The sequence below is a fragment of the Nyctereutes procyonoides genome, unplaced genomic scaffold (genome assembly GCF_905146905.1).
Source record: "Nyctereutes procyonoides isolate TBG_1078 unplaced genomic scaffold, NYPRO_anot_genome, whole genome shotgun sequence".
NCBI lineage: Eukaryota > Metazoa > Chordata > Mammalia > Carnivora > Canidae > Nyctereutes > Nyctereutes procyonoides.
This window is the reverse complement of record NW_026575082.1, coordinates 28,619,214-28,638,974: the sequence shown is the minus strand read 5'-3', so window position 1 is coordinate 28,638,974 and position 19,761 is coordinate 28,619,214. Positions and strand designations below refer to the sequence as shown.

The window sequence follows — 19,761 nt, the reverse complement described above, 5'->3', positions numbered from 1 at the left end:
CTGTTGTAAACAGCCAATTTTCATCATGGAAAGGGGTGCTAGGAAAAGTGGAATGGAGCAGTAAAACTGGATTAATAAATGATTGCCCATTATTTTGCTTTTCTATCTCATTTTTCTTCTATGAATAATCTGATGATGACTGTATACCATATGATAAACATACCACAACACACGATTTTGATTTTTTTCTACTTTTAAGCTAATTTTGTTATTACAAAGTAATATTTATTTCTTTTAGAAAATATAGAAGAGGAAAATAAAAATCGCATGTATTTACACTATCCAGAGATAATCATTTTGGTGCTTAGCCTCCCATATATTTCTCTTTAGAGATTTTTCTTTTTTAAATGAATTCATATTGTATAAGCCATTTTATACTTGTCATTTTCATTAACAAACATCTATCCATGTTCTATAGTTTTTTCTGCACTATTATTTCATATGTCTGTATAATATTGTGCTGTTTTGCCATGACTTATTTAAATAGCTTCCCATTGTTAGTTTAATTTTTTTATTTTACTAGTACACTGATGACTTTGAAGAAATAAATCTTTGAGCATAATTTCTTTTCAAAAAAATGTAATAGGTATATCAAGAAGATTGAAATTTAAAAATTTCTGATGCATATTCTTCAACTACTTTTTAAAAGTACTCTGTACTGAAATAGCTTAATATATTTTAGACAAAATCAATAATATAAACATAAAACAGCAGAACATAAGAATTACTATCTAGAATTGTGTTCCTTAGAGATATCTCTAAGTTTATATATATAATGTATACACACATATATCTACAAATATGTTTAATTTTTAAAATTACACAAATGAGATCATACTCTAATTCTGTTTTGCAAGTTGCTTTATAAAAATGTCATATTTCTAAAAAAAAGTCATATTTCTAACATCTTCCTATATTGCTACATATTATTTCCCATATACTTTAATTTCTGTATGATATTACATGTTATGGATATACTGTATTTTAGTAAGCAAATTCCCTATTAAAAATTATTTAGATTATTTCCTTTTCTTCTTTTACAAATAGAGAGTGCCCTTGCTTTCTCATACAGGCACCTGTGTGCTTTATTATTAATTCCATAAAATTAGTATACCTGCAACAGTGAAATCGTTTTTTATTGGTAGAGAGCAATGGTAAGACTCTGAGCTCTGGTATTAGACTTTGATTCCCAGCTTCTCCCACTAATGTGCTGTGTAACATTGGTGAGCTAATTGACCTTACTATAAAACTGATGTGAATCTAGAAACTACTTTGTTGAGAATTCTGTATCCTCTCCTAAGGAGGAATTTCATATAAGATAGCTGCTATGTAATAGTTCACTGGCACATAGGAAGACCTAATAATATCTCTGTAGTTCTAAATTTCCTTCTTTAGTGAATTTCCTATTCATTTCTTTTCTTTATTTTTCTTTTGGATAGTTTCTTTTTCATTGATTTAATGGAAGAATTTTTTAATACTAAGAATATTTGCTAGTTTATTTTGTAAGTATAAATATTTCTTCCCAATTCATCTTGTCTTTTGGCTTTATCTTATATATTTTGCTGCATTAAAATTTTACATTTTTGAAAAAAAAATTTACATTTTTGTTTAGTCAAGTGTGTCAGTCTTTTGTGATTTCGGGTTATGTCATGGTAAGAAAGGAAATCACTACTGCAAGATTATGAAATTATAATAAATATAATTAATTATATAAAATTCCTATATTATGTTTTAGAGATATTTATCACTTTTATTTTCTATACTTAAATACTACCTCCATTTGAAAAAAAAATATTTTTAAATGTATGTATACTCTTCCTCTCCTTCCCCAAGGGACATACTGGAAATGTTAGGGGCCTTTTTATATCCATATATTTTAGGTTTTCACTGTGACTGATCAGGAGCCAGTGATATCTGCCAGACTCCAAAGAATTCTTACTTGGGTTTGAAATGCCCTACCAGACCTCTGAATCTTATCATTGCTTTCTGCCAACAACAAACATCTGAAAACTAAATATCTAAGAATTGGGATCCCTGGGTGGTGCAGCGGTTTGGCGCCTGCCTTTGGCCCAGGGCGCGATCCTGGAGACCCGGGATCGAATCCCACGTCGGGCTCCCGGTGCATGGAGCCTGCTTCTCCCTCTGCCTGTGTCTCTGCCTCTCTCTCTCTCTCTCTGTGTGTGTGTGTGACTATCATAAATAAATAATAAATAAATAAATAAAATTAATAAAACTCTGCATCTAAATAAATAAATAAATATCTAAGAATTATAAATACAAATAACAATGGATGTAATCTATTGCCTATCAGATTAACTGAGTTTAAATAGTAACAGTTGAGTATATCTGAGAAATTCCAACTTTTATGTGCCAGGGGAATATGTAGATTAGTATAACTTTTTTTTTTCTGTTTTACTGTTGAATGTTCTGTTTCCATGATAGTATATTCTTGTTTTATGGACATAATACCTTTCAAATATAACCAAAAACAAAATTAGAAAATTTCAATGACTTCTCCTGTTTCTTGTATATTTTCTCTTCATGGGGCAATAATATAGATTTGAGTTTACAGCTTTCCGGTGGTGGAAGTTTATTTAAAAATAGTTCCTAGGGCAGCCCAGGTGGCTCAACGGTTTAGCACCGCCTTCGGCCCAGGGTGTGATCCTGGAGTCCCCAGGATCAAGTCCCACGTTGGGCTCCCTGTATGGAGCCTGCTTCTCCCTCTGCCTGTGTCTCTGCCTCTCTCTCTCTCTCTCTGTGTGTGTGTTTCTCATGAATAAATAAAATCTTTAAAAAGTACCTAAAAGAGTTTAGACATAGCTTACCAATAATTTTCCATAAATATCATTTTCTCAGTGTTTTTTTATAAAATGATTACTCAAATAGAAGCTAAAAAATTTCTAGAATGTGAAAGCATCTTTATAGATTATGATGAAAAGGTATATAGCTATAGCTTCTACAGAATTGCAATAACAAGTGCATAAATAGATTTTTGTGGCAGTTTATTCTTTTTCAATGAAAAAAATGGGATTTCTGCAAAAGGCTAAGATATATATAGTCCAAGTTTGTAGCCTTTTGAGAGTTGTGTTTTATGCAACCATAGAATTTACAGTATATAGAAGAATGGACAAATTACATGACCTTCAAGTAATTTCCTATGTATCAGTTTTTGTAGCTAGACATAGCATAGTGGCTGGATTGAAACCAGTTGTACATAGTTTCTACTTCAGTATATATCCATTTATTTTTGAAAACCAGATGAAGAAAGGATAATAATACGGACTTTTATAAATAAATAGATATCTGAACCAGAACACAGACCTGGATGGAGATAGAATTCACCTCTGTATAGGGATAAAGGAATACCTATATGTAAATTATCACCATTGCTACTGCCACTACCATCAGCATCATTACCATCGTTGTTTATTGAGTCTTTATTCAAGCACATAGTCAATAATCTATGTGCTTTAAATGTATATCTCATTTAATTCTCATAAGAGCCTAATAAGGTAGGTTCAATTATCCCCGTTTTGTGGATGTGCAAATTAATATACAGAGAAAAAATAAAGGCATGAAATCATAATTAAGAATTTATGCCTATAGCATATTGGATCTTTAGTAAGAAGTAAAAATATTAAGAAAAGATTTTTGGATCTACTTTACCACACAGGAAAAAGAATGTTGACTCAGTCCTGGGAAGTTTTCACCATAAAACACCATAAAGTATCTTGTTTTGCTTACTATTAGAGTAGGCATTACAGGCATTACCAGTATTCCACTATAGCCTCGAAAAAGGTCACCATCATTTACCCAGCACTTATCACAATACCAAGCTCATAATCAGTACTCAGTAAATGTCCACAGAGAATGTGTGAATCTCTGTGATAATGCACTAACTAAAAAGATGGGTGACATAGTCTCGTTCTATCACATAAGTTAGTTTTATAATGTGTCCCCAAGTTGCAAAAATGAATTAATTTCCCATATTAAATCATTGCTATAAATCAGTTATATTTCCAAGAAAAACAATTAAAAGTTAATAATTTTAGCTTCACATTGATTAATATTAAACCATTTTATCTGAAATAGTTGAATACTAGAATTGCTCTTGCTTGGTATTGGTCAATCTAGTGAGCACATGACAAAAAGAATTTAAATTTTTTATTCTCTTTCACAAAGAGAGCATTTCCCAAGGTCACCATCTAAGGTAAATATTATCTACAAGTAGTTAAAATGAGATAAAAAATGACATTTAAGTTATTTTAACAGATTTATTGAGATAAAATTTATACCATGTATTTCACCTAATTCAGGGCCCCTGGGTGGCTCAGTTGGTTGGACATCTGCCTTTGGCTCGGATCATGATCCCAGGGTCCTGGGATCGACTCCCACTCAGGCTCTCTGCTCCATAGCAAGTGTGCTCCTCTCTCTCTGCCCCTCCCGCCTGCTCATGCTCTCTTTCTCATTCTCACACACTCTCAAATAAATAAATAAAAATTTTAAAAGTAACAAAGTGTACAATTCAATGACTTTAAATATATTCATAGAAATGTGTAACAAAACAGTCAGTTGTAGAATGTCTTAACTCCCCAGTAATCCACATACCCATTAATGGTCACTCCCTGTTGCCTCCCTCACCTCCTAAACTTTAAGAAATCACAGATTTACTGTCTTTTTGTATAGATTTGCCTATCCTGAACATTTCATACAAATGGAATCATATAATATGTAGTCTTTTGTGATTGGCTTTTTCATTTAGCATGATGTTTGCAAGATTATCCATGTTATACTATGTATCCAAACTTCATTCCTTTTTATTGATAAACAATACCCCAATATATAGATACGCTTCATTTTGTTTGTCCATTCACCAAATTGATGGGCATTTGGGTTGTCCCTTATCAGTTACATGATTTACAGAATTTTTTTCCCATCCTGTACATTATATTTTCATTTTCTTGATGGTATCCTTTACAGCACAAATGTTCCTGAGTTTGGTGAAGTCCAATTTATTATTTTTTTTCTTTTCTCGCTTGTGCTGTTGGTGACATATTTAAAGAAGGCTTTGCCTAAGGTTACAAATATTTTATTCCTGTTTTCTGTTAAGAGTACTATAGTTTTAGCTCTTACACTAAAGTTTATGATCAGTTTTAAGTTGATATCTGTGTATGGTATAAGGAAGGAGTCCAGTTTTGTTATTTTTCATGTGGATCTCCAGTTGAACCCACCACCATTTATTGAAACGATGATTCTGTTCCTGCGAATGGTCTTAATTTCTTTGTCAAAAACCAAATGACCATAAATGTAAGGGTTTATTTTGTGACTCATAGTTCTGTTCTATTAATCTGCATGTCTGTCTATCCTTATGCCAAAACCACATTATGTTGATTACGTGAAGTGTACATTCTCTAACTTTGTTCTTCTTTTGCAAGACTGTTTTGGTTATTCCTGCCTTTCTCTGTGAAATCCTAATCATTGTGTCAATTCTATACAATTAACAGCTGGAAATTTTTACAGATTGTATTGAATCTATAGATAATTTTCAGGAATATTATCATCTTAAAAGTGTTAAGTCTTTTGATTCAGAAATGTAGCATATCCTTTAACTAATTTGGGTTTTCTTTAATATCTTAGAACAGTATTATCATATCTTTAAGTCTTACACTTTTAAAAAATTTTATCTCTGTTTTATGCTAATGTAAATAGAATTGTTTTCTTAATTTCATTTTCAGATTGTATTGACATACAATTGACTTTTGTATATAGGTCTTTTACCCTGCTGCCTTACTGAGCTCCTCTATTCTAATAATTCTTTAGGATTCTCTCTATATAATATCATGTCCTCTGTAAATAAAGATCAGTTTACTTTTTCTTTTCAAATTTGACTTGACTGTCTTTTCTTTCTTTTTCTTCCTTAATTGCCCTGGCTAGAAACCCTAGTACAATACTGAATATAAGTGCTGAAAATTTTGTTCCTCATCTTAAGGGGGAAAGCATGTAGTCTCTCACTATTATGTATGATGATAGCTGTGGGTTTTTCATAGATGCCTTTTATCAGTTTGAGGAACTTCCCTTCTATTTCTAGTTTGTTTCATGTGATGTTTAAATTATTGAATTAAAAATGTTCATTACTCCATTTTTACACTGTATTCAACATTTTGTATTTCAGAATTCATACTATATAGAGAGTGTACTAAGATATCTTTACGTTATATTAACAGCTCTTCTATTTATTAAACAATGCCTCTACTTTCTCATTGTGGGACCTTGGACAGCTTTAATTTCTGTGCACCTGAATTTCCTATCTGCAAAACTGGGTTTGACTATTATAGTACCTAACTTATAGGGCCTTTAAAGACTGAGCTATTTGAAAGCAAAGCATTTCGAATATAGTTGGCCCCATTGTAAGCACGAGTATATATGTTGTTATTAAGAGTATGCATAATTTATGCACAAAATCACAATACGTTTTTCACAGGTGTAACATGTAGAAGGCATTTCTTTAAGAAAAAAAAAACATTTTATTCATGTTTTCATGTTTTATTCATATTCTCATAAATTCATTTATTTATTTACTCTTTTTGTATTTTTTTTTCTTTTTTTTAAGATTTTATTTATTTATTCATGAGAGACACAGAGAGAGAGAGAGAGAGAGAGAGAGAGAGGCAGAGACACAGGAGGAGGGAGAAGCAGACTCCATGCAAGGAGCTTAACATGGGACTCGATCCCAGGTCTTCAGGATCATGCCCTGGGCCAAAGAGACAGGCGCTAAACCGCTGAGCCACCCGGGCTGCCCGTGTATTTTTGTTCTTGCTTTTACAACGATATGCACGTATTCCTCTTGATAGGAGGTTATTGAAGCAAATTTGTCTAAGGCTACATACTTAGCACCTACAAAATTACATAAGATTCAGAAACCCTTGTTTAATTTTTGGAAAGTTTTTAAGCTAGTTTGATTTTGTTTATGCCTTGCCTGTTATTAGAGGTGACTTCAGTTCTTCAGATTATGTTTCTTTTAAAAAGCCATGTACCATGTCTGTAAAAGAGTTTCAGAGGCATCTTAACCAGTTTTGATATTTAGTTTAGCTAAACTACTTCTTTAGAGAATGTGAATGAATAGCTGTGGAAAGCAATACTTCTTGCCATGAAGGACTAGATTCATTAAGGACATCCTAAAATTTAAAGGAGTGTCTAAGCTTTTTATATCAGAGTAAAAAATACTTTGTGTTCTGAGAATTCCTTTGGATGTAAATTGAAAGAAGACATAATGTTTTCTTATTTCCTGTTGTTATGAGTTAGACATATAGATCTGAAAAGAAGTTTCAAAATGAAATCCTTTGGATTTCTTTGGAGTCAGCTATAAAAGCATCAGTTTCATCATGTTAATTTCCTTGTGAACAATTGTATGTGATTCACTCTTATCTTATAAAATTTGAATCCCATTTTAGCTACCTAGGAAAATTTATATTTAACTGACCTCCCCACTTTTGATAGGAAATAAATTTTAGCACAAGTAGCCATTTGAGTACAACTCCTAATACTGAGGTAAAATAATATAAAGACCTAGAGCACGGAAAATACTTACCACAAAGCTCTTGTATTATAGCAACTCCTTTTCTCCTCAGACCTTCACTAACTTGATCTACTCTTAACATAGTTTTCTAGTTTCTTAGAACAAAAAAGCTAAGAAGCAATACCTGAATATAGGGATTTATAAAAGTATTTGAATAGAAAAGAAACAACCTCCATTTAAAGAGGAATCTAATAAAACAATTAGAGATACAAAATGATATTATTATAAGGGTATCATTTTGGATGTGCTGGAATTACGAGTAAAGTTAAAATTTTTCTTTGCTCTTCTACTTAGGAAGGTAGGAATATGTATGAAAAACAGGCATACTTTGGGGATAATATGGGTTCAGTTCCAGACCATCGCAGTAAAGTGAATATTGCAATAAAGTGAGTCAAATGAGTTTCTTGGTTTTATAGTGCTTATCAAGGTTATGTTTATACTGTAGTTTATGAAGCTTATATTAAAAAAAAACAATGTATATACCTTAATTAAAAAAATACTGAATTGCTAAAAAATGCTGACCATTGTCTGAACTTTCCAGGAGTTGTAATCTTTTTGCTGGTGGAGGATCTTGCCTCAAGATTGAATGGCTGTTGAGTGATCAAGGTGGTGGTTGTTGCAAGCTGGGATGGCTATGGCAATTTCTTTAAAAAGACAATAAAATTTACCACATTGATTGACACTACCGTTTATGAACATTTTTTCTGTAGGGTGAGATTCTTTTTGATAGCATTTACTCACAATAGAACATCTTTCAAAATTGGAATCAATTCTCTCGAACCCTACCATACAATCAACTAAATTTATGTAATATTCCAAATCCGTTGTTATCATTTTAACAATCTTAACAGAATCTTCAGCAGGAGCAGTTTCTATCTCATCCATTTCTATCCCATTTTCTTTGCTCTTGTAAGAAGCAACTCCTCATCTGTTAAAGTTTTATCATGAGATTGCAGGAATTCAGTTACATCTTCAGGTTTCACTTCTAATTCTAGTTCCCTTGCTAGTCCTACCACATCTGCTGTTACTTCCTCCCCTGAAGTCTTGAACCCCTCCAAGTCATCCATGGGCGTTGGAATCAACTTCTTCCAAGCTCCTGTTAATGTTAATGTTGATATTTTTTATCTTCCCATAAATCATGAATGTTCTTAATGGCATCCAGGATGACAAATCCTTTCCAGAAGGTTTTCTGTTTACCCAGACCCATCAAAAGAATCACTGTCTATGGCAGCTATAGCTTTACTAAATGTATTTCTTAAATGCTTAAAAATCAAAGACTTGAAAGTCTTTTTTTAAAAACTTGAAAATCAAAATTACTCCTTGATCCGTGGGCTGCAGAATGGATATTGCATTAGCAAGCAGGAAAACATCAATCTCATTGTACATTTTCATCATAACTCTTTTCTGACCAGGTGCATTGTCAATGAGCAGTAATATTTTGAAAGGAATCTTTTTTCTGAGCAGTAGATCTCCACTGTGGGGTTAAAATATTCAGTAAGCCATATTGTAAACAAATGTGCTATCATTCAGGCTTCTTTGTTCCATTTTTGAGCACAGGCAAAGTGGATTTAGCATAATTCTTAAGGGTCCTAGGATTTTCTGAATGGTGAGTGAGCATTAGCTTCAACTTAAAGTCACAAGCTGCATTAGCCCCCAACAAAAGAGTTAGCCTGTTCTTTGAAGCTTTAAAGCCAGGCACTGACTTCTCTTTTCTAGTTATGAAAATCCTAGATAGCAGATTCTTTCAGTAGAGGGCTGTTTTGTCTACTTTGAAAATCTGTTGTTTAGTGCAGTTACCATCATTACTTTCTTAACTAGATCTTCTGGATAACTTGGAGCTTCTGCATCAGCACTTGCTGCTTCACCTTGCACTTTTATGTTGTTGGAAAGGCTTTCCTTAAACCTCATGAACCAATATCTGCTAGCTTCAGACTTTTCTTTAAAAAAAAAAAAAGGGGTTTTAATTATTTATTCATGAGAGACACAGAGAGAGGGGCAGGGATACAGGCAGAGGGAGAAGCCTGTTGTCGGACTCTATCCCAGGACCCCAGGATCATGACCTGAGCCAAAGGCAGATGCTCATCCACTGAGCCACTCCGGTGCCCCACTCAGACTTTTCTTCTACAGCTTCCTTACCTCTCTTAGCCTTCGTAGAATTGGAGTGTTAGGGCCTTCTTGTGGTTTAAGCTTAAGAGAACGTGGTAGTTGGTTTGATCTTTTGTTCAGATCACTAAAACTTTATAGCAACAATAAGGCTGTTTTATTTATCATTTGTGAGTTCACTAGAGTAGCACTTTTAATTTCCTTCAAGGTTTTTCCTTTGCATTCATGGTTTGGCTAACTGTTTGGCGTAAGAGGTTTAGCTTTTGGCATATCTTGGGCTTTTGACATGCCTTCTTTACTAAGCTTAATCACTTCCAGCTTTTGATTGAAAGTGATGCACATGTGACTCTTTTCACTTGAACACCTAGAGGCCATTGTAGGGTTATTAATTGGCCTAATGTCATTATTGTTGAATTTCAGGAAATAAGGAGATCTGAGGAGGGAGAGAGAGAAAGAGAGAGAGATGAGGGAGCAGCTGGTGCGTGGAGATAGTCAGAACATACACATCTATTGATTAAGGTCACCATCTTGTATGGACATAGTTTGTGGCACCCCAGAACGATGTAAAAATAACATCAAATATCACTGGTCACAGATCACAATAAAAAATATAATAATAATGAGAGTATTTGAAATATTGTGAAAATTACCAAAATGTGAGACAGAGACGTGAAGTGATCAAATGCTGTTGGAAAAATGACATAGACTTGCTTGATGAAAGGTTGCCACAAACCTTTAATTTGAAAGAAACACAATATCTGCAAAGAACAATAAAGCAAAGTGCGATTAAATGAGATATGCCTGTATTTTAGAATAAAATAAATTTTTTGTAGTTTAACATTTGAAATGATAAATATCAGTTACTTAGAAAATCAGTTATGTCAAACACTTTGTTTCCTAACAACTGCAAAATCAGGTATTTTATTTTTTGACTTTTTAGGTTGATGGATGAAAATAAGATTTAGGCTTACCTATTCATTAGGTTGACTGTCTTTTGCTTGTGATCAGTGAACTATGCTATGTTAGACTCTAAATGTCAAGTAAAATGGTCAATAATTAATGTTAAGTGCAGTGAATGTTAAAGCAGCCTTTGTAAACTCTTAAACGTTATATAGAGTTTATTCTTAGTCATTTTCGTCACCTTTAAAGCTATGCTTACTATTCCATATCTCTTAATCTCTTAAAGAAGAAGAGGTGAATACAAGAGGCCATCTATGAGCTGAATGAGTTGGCTGAAAGCAGAGAAGACTAAGGATAGACAGATGGAGGTAGGCATTAGAGGGTAGGGTGAAAATGTAGTAATAGCTAAGAATATGCAATTTTGTGGTCTCATCAAGCACTGCTCTTCTCTTTAGTTTTTACCTTTAGTTCCAATGGTTTTTTGAAGTCTTTCTCCAATTTGTCGCCTATAGAGACACACAATAAGTATTTATTAAATATTTGTGGAAATATTAAAAACGAGTTTGAGCTTAATAGTGTGGAAGGTTTTTTTCAGATTTTTAAGTTACAAGAGTATTAACTGAATGGGCTTACTGTGTTTTAGGAAAGTGACTTTAATATGAATTGACATAGAGAGATTAGAAAGAGAGAACTCAGAAAGCTATTATAATCTAAACGAGAGATGTGTGCAAGCTATAGGACTTTGAAAGCAGGCCACTGTGTGAAACAATGTAGGTGTAAATTCAACATTGTTTGTTGACTGATAACTTCCTAGATTGGGACCTTGTAAAAAGGATAGGAGTCAGAAGTGATTCTGAAGTATCTGGCATGAAACTTCATTATTCATTACCCAAGATGTAAGGGAATTGTCAAAGAAGGAATGAGAATGAATAAAATGGGTTGTGTTTAAATATGTTGTTTGTTGACTATGGGATATCCACTTAGAAATGTCCATCAGACAACTAGTTATAGACTATTTCTAGTTTTATTTATCTACTATTCACATGAGAGAGGTAACGTCTGAGGAACATATAATATGAGCTGATGCCATTAAGATAGATAATGTTTCCAAGAGAGGTATGTGCAGGAAGAAGACTGCTAAAAATTGAAATGTAGGGTAACATGTAAAATTGGGCAATAGAAGGGAACCCAGTGAAGGAGATTGGATAGAACACTTAGATAGAACACTTGGATAGAACACTTAGATAGAGTAGAAACTCAAGAGTGAAGAATCCAAGACAAAGGACAGATCACTTCAGTGATATCCATTAACACAAATGTCTCTGGTGATCTTTTTTTTTTTTTTTAACCAAAGCTCTACTTTCATGAGTAATGCATTATGTTATTTTTTTAAGTTACTGAAAGAGTTTTAAGAGATAAAAGTGAATGCCCCTCTCCTGACTGTATTTTTCCCTAAGTAGTAAATATTATGTTTCTCTTGCATCTTTCTAATCATTTCTCTTGCACATGCAAGCATTACTGCATTCCTACCATTTCAAATGCAAAAGTTTTCACATTTTAATGTTTCTAAAGTTATGTCTTACAATTGATGTATATAAGTTTAATGGATTTTTTAAATAAGTGAATAAATTTAATCATTCCCAAATACTTATTTTGATTCTAATTTTCCCATTGATAAAAACAGTTCTTATAAATCACAGCTCACATGATTCAGTCCTTATGATCGAGGTCAAAGAGCAATCTGTGAAGCTTAAATAAATTTTTAAAAACATTTGGTCTTAGACTTCATGAACCATATTTTAGAAATACTTATTTCAATTCCCATTATTAGTTTTTATATGCATTCCTCAAACACTGCACACATCACAGCCGTCTCTTTAACTTTCCCTGATCTTTCCAATTTACATTCACCTACCCTCACCGTATGTACCTCTGTTTTCTTCCACCCACATTATTTTCATCTTAATCACATTACTGGAGGAACTATGTGGCAAAAGAGTATCACCTATATGAGTTTTATGCTCTATAATATTCTTTCCATATGTATATATCTCTATATCTCTCTGTATATACAAATATAAATTTTTGGCATGTAATTCCATTAAATTACGGTAAAAAATAACCTGTAAAAATTTCTCTTGTTGTGTGTTACATACTTTGCTTCAGAGGGTATGTGAGTTTGTGTGCACACACATTCACATGCATGTCAATAGCCTATAACTGGTCAAATTTGTAATGTGATGTGGTATATACATATACTATTAAAACATGCTTTTTAAATTTAAGATGTTTTTTGAAACATAGAAATTTATATATATATAGATAGATATAATTAGTATGCTTCATCAATCTAAGAGGTATTTTTTGACATCTCTGAATACAGGTTATATTTTACCAGTTCTAGCATCTTAGAGGCAATGAAACTATAGTAATTAATTCTTTCTCTTTGTGGCATTTCATAATTTTTTAATCATTTCTTTATATATTAGGGTTTTTTGTTGTTTTTAATGGTTTGGGAGAAACTTTTTAAAATTTTTTTACTATTACCAAACATGGCTTAATGAACATTATATTTCTATCTTAAATGTTGTGTTTATTTCATCTTATGTAAGTTCTTGTAAGCTATATTGTGAATTTGCATATATTATGAAAATGGAATAGTTGGTTAATACATTGTTTCTGCTTTATTCAAGTCCATTCCCTATATTGCAATTGTAATCAGCTTTCTAAAAGGTAAATGTGATCATGACAGACATGTAATGTAGGATGTAAATTCTTACACTGTTTGCTTTGCTTGTAATACCCTTTCTGAATTTTCACTTTCCCGTTTCAGACTTCAGGACCCCACTTTGGTGTCATCTTGGAAGACATTCTTTAACCTCCAAGATGCCTCCAGCATAGCTCAATAGCCCCCTATGCTTAGCTCCTTTCAACATTTATCATATTTTACTGCAGATGCCTTATTAATTTTTCTATCTCTTGTATTAGGCTTGCTTAAGGTCTGGGACTGTGTAGGTAGCAAGTAGCTGCCACTTAATAGGCCAGTAAATATTGAAAGAATGAATCAGGCTGTGAAATCTTTTTAAAATGTTTCCAAATATTTTTTAAAGATTGACTATGACCAGTTTTTTGCTATGCTGAAAGTGAAAGTAAAATGAAATTTAGCAAGCTACATGACTGGCTTAAAAGGAAACGAAAAATATGTTGGCATTACAAGTACATGCTTTCTTCTGTTTTTAGCCATCCAAAGAGGAAGCAGTAACTAAAATAAAAATCTGTTCAAGGGATTTGTTAAGTACCCAACCTGGGTATTGAGAATTGTAGGTCAAGACGTAGGTACCTTAGAAAGGGAAAATTACTAAAGGTTTTGAGTAGAGAAATGTAATTTTAGTTATTAGATGGCTAAATATTACATTCTATATTGATAACCAGAGTGTTTATGCTGTCTCTCACTATACAGTCAGTACTTTATATCCCAGGTGCTTCTTTATCCCATGCTCCACACACACCCAAAGTAAAAAAAACAGGCAAGGCAATCCTTTGTATTTGCATTTCACTGAATGTATGAATTATATTGCATGAATTGTATAAATTATAGCATTAAGAGGAGACCTCTACCCTGGGCTGTTTTAATAATAGGGACAATGATAATACCATCTTTTTCCCCTAGCTAATTATACTTCAGTAGTGGTTGACAGTCTCTTATCCAACATGACTGTGTGATGGATGGCAGTCACATGTACAACACATTCCTTACTCAAAAAAGCATGTCAGAATGCACTTAGTTGAAGGACAGTGAGAAAGAGAATATGACTTATACTATAGGGTTTATTGAATGCTTCTTACATTAAGAATAAATAAAATGATTTTGCAAACTTTAGTACTTAATTATCAGTAATACATTTTTGTGACATCTTACTTGAAAAACCATACTTTAAAAAGCATGTCTACGTATATTACGTTACGTAAATATAATATATACAATACCTATGTTATGAATCCTTACAATAACTGTGTAGTTTTGGTAGAAAAAGTACTACTATCCTGAAGTTCAATGACAAACAATTGTCTAAGGTTATACATTAAGTAGGCTTAGAGCAGAAACTAAATCCCAAGTTCTTCCTTCGTGGGTTTGTCCTTTTTCTTTTATACCACCTTGCTCTGTAATTGAAAATGACAATCAGCACAAAAACGTAATGCATAACTTTTCATATACATACACACAGTCATATACATACATTCCTGTATTGCCAAGGCATTCTAAATATCTGAACACTCCTCTACCAGCAGCAAATATATAAAGCTACACTTCCACTTCTGTCTTAAGATTATTTTAAATTAGTGCATTCTCTGTGTGTATAAAATGTTTGCATTTATTCTTATTTATTATACCAGCACAGTTCTTGTTTTTTTAAGAAAGAAGTTCTGGCATCAGATTGAATGCTTCCTATCAGCACAATTTAAGGTGTAGCGCAAAATTTTGATCTCATAAAAGTTGAATCTTTAGCTCTATTTCTTTAGGCTGGCATTTCATATTGCCTTTTGTCAGTTTTATAATAGTCTCCAAAATGCCTTTACTCATCCAACCCCAATTTTAAAGGTCTTACACTACAGAAGAATTAAAAGCAGTAAAGAACTGTTAACAGTCCTTAACAAGAAAATGGAATGCAAACTATGGCTGATGGAAACTTAAGGAACTTCTTAACCAAAATAGTGACCCAAATCATAGTCTTATGTCCAAAAAGATAGACCCCGTGGAAAATACAGCTGATACATTGTATAAAGAAGGTTGTCGGGGGTCCCTGTGGCTTAGTTGGGGCGTTCTCTCCATTTCAGCTTGGGCCTCCACGCTCAGTAGAGAGTCTGTTTGAGATTCTCTGTCCCTCTCCCCCTGCCCTTCCCCTTCCTCTCTCTAAAATAAATGAATTTTAAAAAAATAAGAAAGAAGGTTGGGACACCTACGTGGCTCTGGCTATGATCCTGGGGTCCTGAGATCGAGTCCTGCATCGGACTCCCTGCATGGAGCCTGCTTCTCCCTCTGCCTGTGTCTCTGCTTCTCTCTCTGTCTCTCATGAATAAATAAATAAAATCTTTAAAAAAAAAAAAAAGGTTGTCAGTGTATTTAAAATATCACTGAGTATCAGCAAAAAGGAACATTTCATTGCTAAGTTTTAAGCATATGACGATCGTTGAAATTTGGGAGAAAGACTCATTAGTTCTACATCCACTTTTTTGTGGCTGTACACTACAAAATCTGATAACTCAGACATAAATATATTTTACTGCATCATTGAATAGTTATTTGTAGAATATGGTATTCATATTTAATTTATTGTTAAATAATATGAGACTTTAAATTCCTTTTACTTTCTGTACTAACTTCTATCTATAGAATAAGTATCATTTTGAAATTTGGACTACCTCCCTAATTGACACTTCTAAAATTTTCCGGATTAATAAGATTTTTTCCACTGTTGAAAAGTTTGTGATTCAAATACAGCTTTCAAATTTAAGTAATTTTGTGGCATTGAAGACATTTCTGTGGCATTTTTAGGCTTTGAAATAACTTTGTTATAGAACCATGGATCTAGAAACAAAGTCTCTAAACATATTGGGAAAAATAGTTTCAAATCTCATGCATTTATTTATTTTTTTATTTATGTATTTATTTATTTGAGAGAGAGCATGCATACAGAAGCAGGAGGTGGGATGGGGAGGGCCAAAGGAAGAGGGAGAAGCAGACTCCCTGCTGAGCATGGAGCCTGTCAGGACCCTGAGATCATAACCTGAACCAAAGGCCGACTCTTAAGGGACTGAGCCACCCAAGCACCCCACATTTTTTTAATTGAAGTACAATTGATAGACAATGTAGCATTAGTTACACTTATACAATATAGTGATTCAACAAGTCTCTACATTATGCTGTGCTAATCACAAGTGTGTCTGTCATCATACAACACTATTATAATGCCATAGACAATATTCCTTATGCTGCACTTTTATGTCCAAGAGTTATTCTTTCCATACCTGGAAGCCTATATCTCCCACTCCCCTGCACACATTCTGCAGCTGCCCCCCCCATCCCTCTGGCAACGTCAGTTCTTTGTACTTATGGGGTCATTTTCTGCTTTTTGTTTTGTTTTTTAGATTCCCCTTATAAATTAAATTCCATGGTATTTGTTTTATTTTTCAGATTCCCCATATAAATGAAATTATATAGTATTTATCTTTGTCTTATTTTACTTAGTATACTTTCTGTGTCCACTCTTGTTACAAAGGGCAAGATCTTATTCTTTTTATGACTGAGTAATATTCCATTTTATATATCTTTATATCTTATTTTATCTAAAGAAGATATATATCTTCTCTATCCATTCATCTATCAATGGATACCTGGCTATCGTAAAGAATGCTGCAATAAACGTAGGAGTGCATATGTCTTTTCAAGTTAGGGTTTTCATTTTCTTTGGGTAAATACCTAATAGTGGAATCACTGGGTCATGTGGTATTTCTATTTTTAATTTTTTGAAAAACCTCCATGCTGTTTTCTACAGTTGCTGGACCAATTTGCATTCTCACCAATAGTGCATGAGGGTTTCTTTTACTCCACATCTTCACCAACACTTATTATTTCTTATCTTTTTGATTCTAGCCCTTCTGATAGATATGAGGTGATGTCTCATCGTGTTTTTGATTTGCATTTCCTTGTATAGTGATGTTGAACATCTTTTCATTGTTTGCTATGAGTATGTCTTCTTTGGAAAAATGTCTATTCAGGCCCTTTTGCCTTTAAAAAATCAGATTACTTGGGTTTGGGTGGGGTTTTTTTGTATTGTATAAATTCTTATATATTTTGGATATGAATCTGTATTGGGTATATTGCAAAAACTTTCCCCCACTCAATGGGTTGTCTCTTTCTTTTGGTAATTTCCTTTGCTGTGCAAAAAGCTTTTTATTTAGGTGTAGTCCCCACTAGTCATTTTTGCTTTTGTTTCCCTTGCCTCAGGAGCCATATCTAGAAAAATGTTGTGATGGCTCATGTCAAAAAAATGACTACCGATGTCTTCTCCTATGAGTTTTACAGTTTCAGATCTCTCCTTTAGATCTTCAGTCCATTTTGAGTTTATTATTTGTGTATATGTGTAAGAGAGTGGTCCAATTTCATTCTTTTGTATGTAGCTGTCTAGTGTTCCGAAAACCATTTGTTGAAGAAACTGTCTTCTCCCCATTGTATATTCATGCCTCTTTTGTTGTAGATTAATTGACCATATAAGCGTGGGTTTATTTCTGGGCAAAGCCCATGCTTTTTGTCCTAAAAGAGAAGACTATAACCATTATTGCTATTTTTAAAAATATTAATACACAATCTTGGCAAAATATTAAGTTTTAGCTAGATTGATTAAATAAACCTTATCTTCTGATTTCTTCTGATAGCTCCCAATTCTTCCTCTTTGTATGTTAGAAGCACTGTACTTCTTCAAGTTGACACAGTATAGCAATGATCCTCTATACCTTAGATGCCTCTTGAATATCATCATTTTGTAGACTGGTACAGTAAATGATGAACATTGTCACTGAAGCCATGCAAAATTGTTTCTGATATATTGCTTAGTATATGCAATATGCTAACTTGACAGGGATATTTCCGTTTGTTACCATACAAACATCTAGAAATAATCATGAAATTTTCAACAAATTTAAAATGCTTATTTGAGATTGTCTAACAGAAAACATGAGGTATGTAATACAAACAAAATTTGCTCTAGAAATTCCTGATCAAGAAAGACAAGTGTATGTATTAAGACAGAAATTAATGCTGTTAAATGTGAATCTCCAATCAAAAGTTCCAAGGATGGGCCTGCTAAATTGCAGACTTATATTTGCTATCCAGCTCTTTCTCATGTAGCATGCTGCAGTAATTTACTCACTTCATAATGGTTAATGATTGGCGTGGGCAAGGCTGGAAAGACTGGGTAATATGTATTAAGCTTTAGAAAGCTCACCAAAGTGATTGAAGTCAAAATAGTTTAGTTGCTTTATAAGTGAACTTCACTTACCTAAAAACTGCATTCTTCCATACTATCTCATAATAAGAGATGAATGAGAAGTTCTTTGTCCTAAAATGCGGTATAGAGGTCATTCAAAAGGACTTATTTTGTTGCTGTTTTCTTAAAGACAATTTATGGTCAAGGTATATTAACTAACTAAAATGATCACATGTTCATGTTCTATAATAGAAATTAATTAGAATTTAGGTGAAAAGACTCTACTATCCTTACAAACATTAGACTGAGCCGTTTGATTTCAGGGGCTGTCTCTTGGTCATCTTTATATTACCAACATCTAGATATACTATATGACATGTAATGAGTATTCCATAAATCATTGACGAATGAACAAAAGAATGGCCTTTATATATAGTTAGATAGAAATCTGTTTTAACTTGTCGTAAGAGAATTTTATTTCTGATGTACCTTCCAGTTATAGCTGTTTATTATAAAAGATGATTTTTAGATTCTTAGACGTGAGTTTCTTAAAAATGAGGATTTGGGGGCTTAGGGTCCCGTTTCTCTAATTCACTAGATCTGGGATAAGGCTGAGGAATCCATGTTTTACTAATAAGCACTGTAGGTGATTATTTTATAGATTTTAAGTGAGCCATACTGAGCAACACTGCACCCGAACTTGTGCCTGGGTCATACCTGAACTACCACAACCATTTTCTTTTTCCATTTTATATAAAATATTACCTTTATTTTTCAAGTGCAATATTAATACTATTTTTACTCCAGTGTCATACAATATGGTATTGAACAAAATGTGGATCCTGGACTGTCAGCATCAGCTGAATGACTTAATAAAGCATTCTGAGGGAGAATCTAAGACTGAATAAAGGCTGTGGGGGTGGGGCCCTGTAGTCCAGGGATCTCACAGGCCAGGGCAAGTGACTTCTGCCTTATGATCATATACTTTCAATATAATCTATCAGGATATAATTATAATCATAGGTTTAATGGTTTCTTCTCTCTCTTTCTCTCTCTCTGCTCTTGTTTACCCAGATGCCTTTATCTTACTTGAATCTTATTTGGGTCTCCTCTGCTTGAAAGCCTTCACGGCACCTTTTACAGTATCACAATGTCATTCTACCTAGGAGACAGTGTCTTCTTTCCACTCCAGAAGTG

The 19,761-nt window shown here is 33.3% G+C and overlaps 1 protein-coding gene across 7 annotated transcripts in view; it reads left to right on the top strand.

Moving 5' to 3' along the window:
• The window catches only part of LOC129514447 (methyl-CpG-binding domain protein 5), a 433,503-nt gene that overhangs the window by 95,265 nt on the left and 318,477 nt on the right, over positions 1-19,761 (top strand). The window contains exon 1 of one of the 7 annotated variants that reach the window (XM_055333024.1): positions 10,880-10,947. The exons of the other annotated variants lie outside the window; for them this stretch is intronic. The gene's annotated coding sequence lies outside the window, so the exon portion shown is untranslated. Of the gene's footprint in view, positions 1-10,879; positions 10,948-19,761 lie in introns of those variants that run through there. 7 annotated transcript variants of the gene reach the window in all.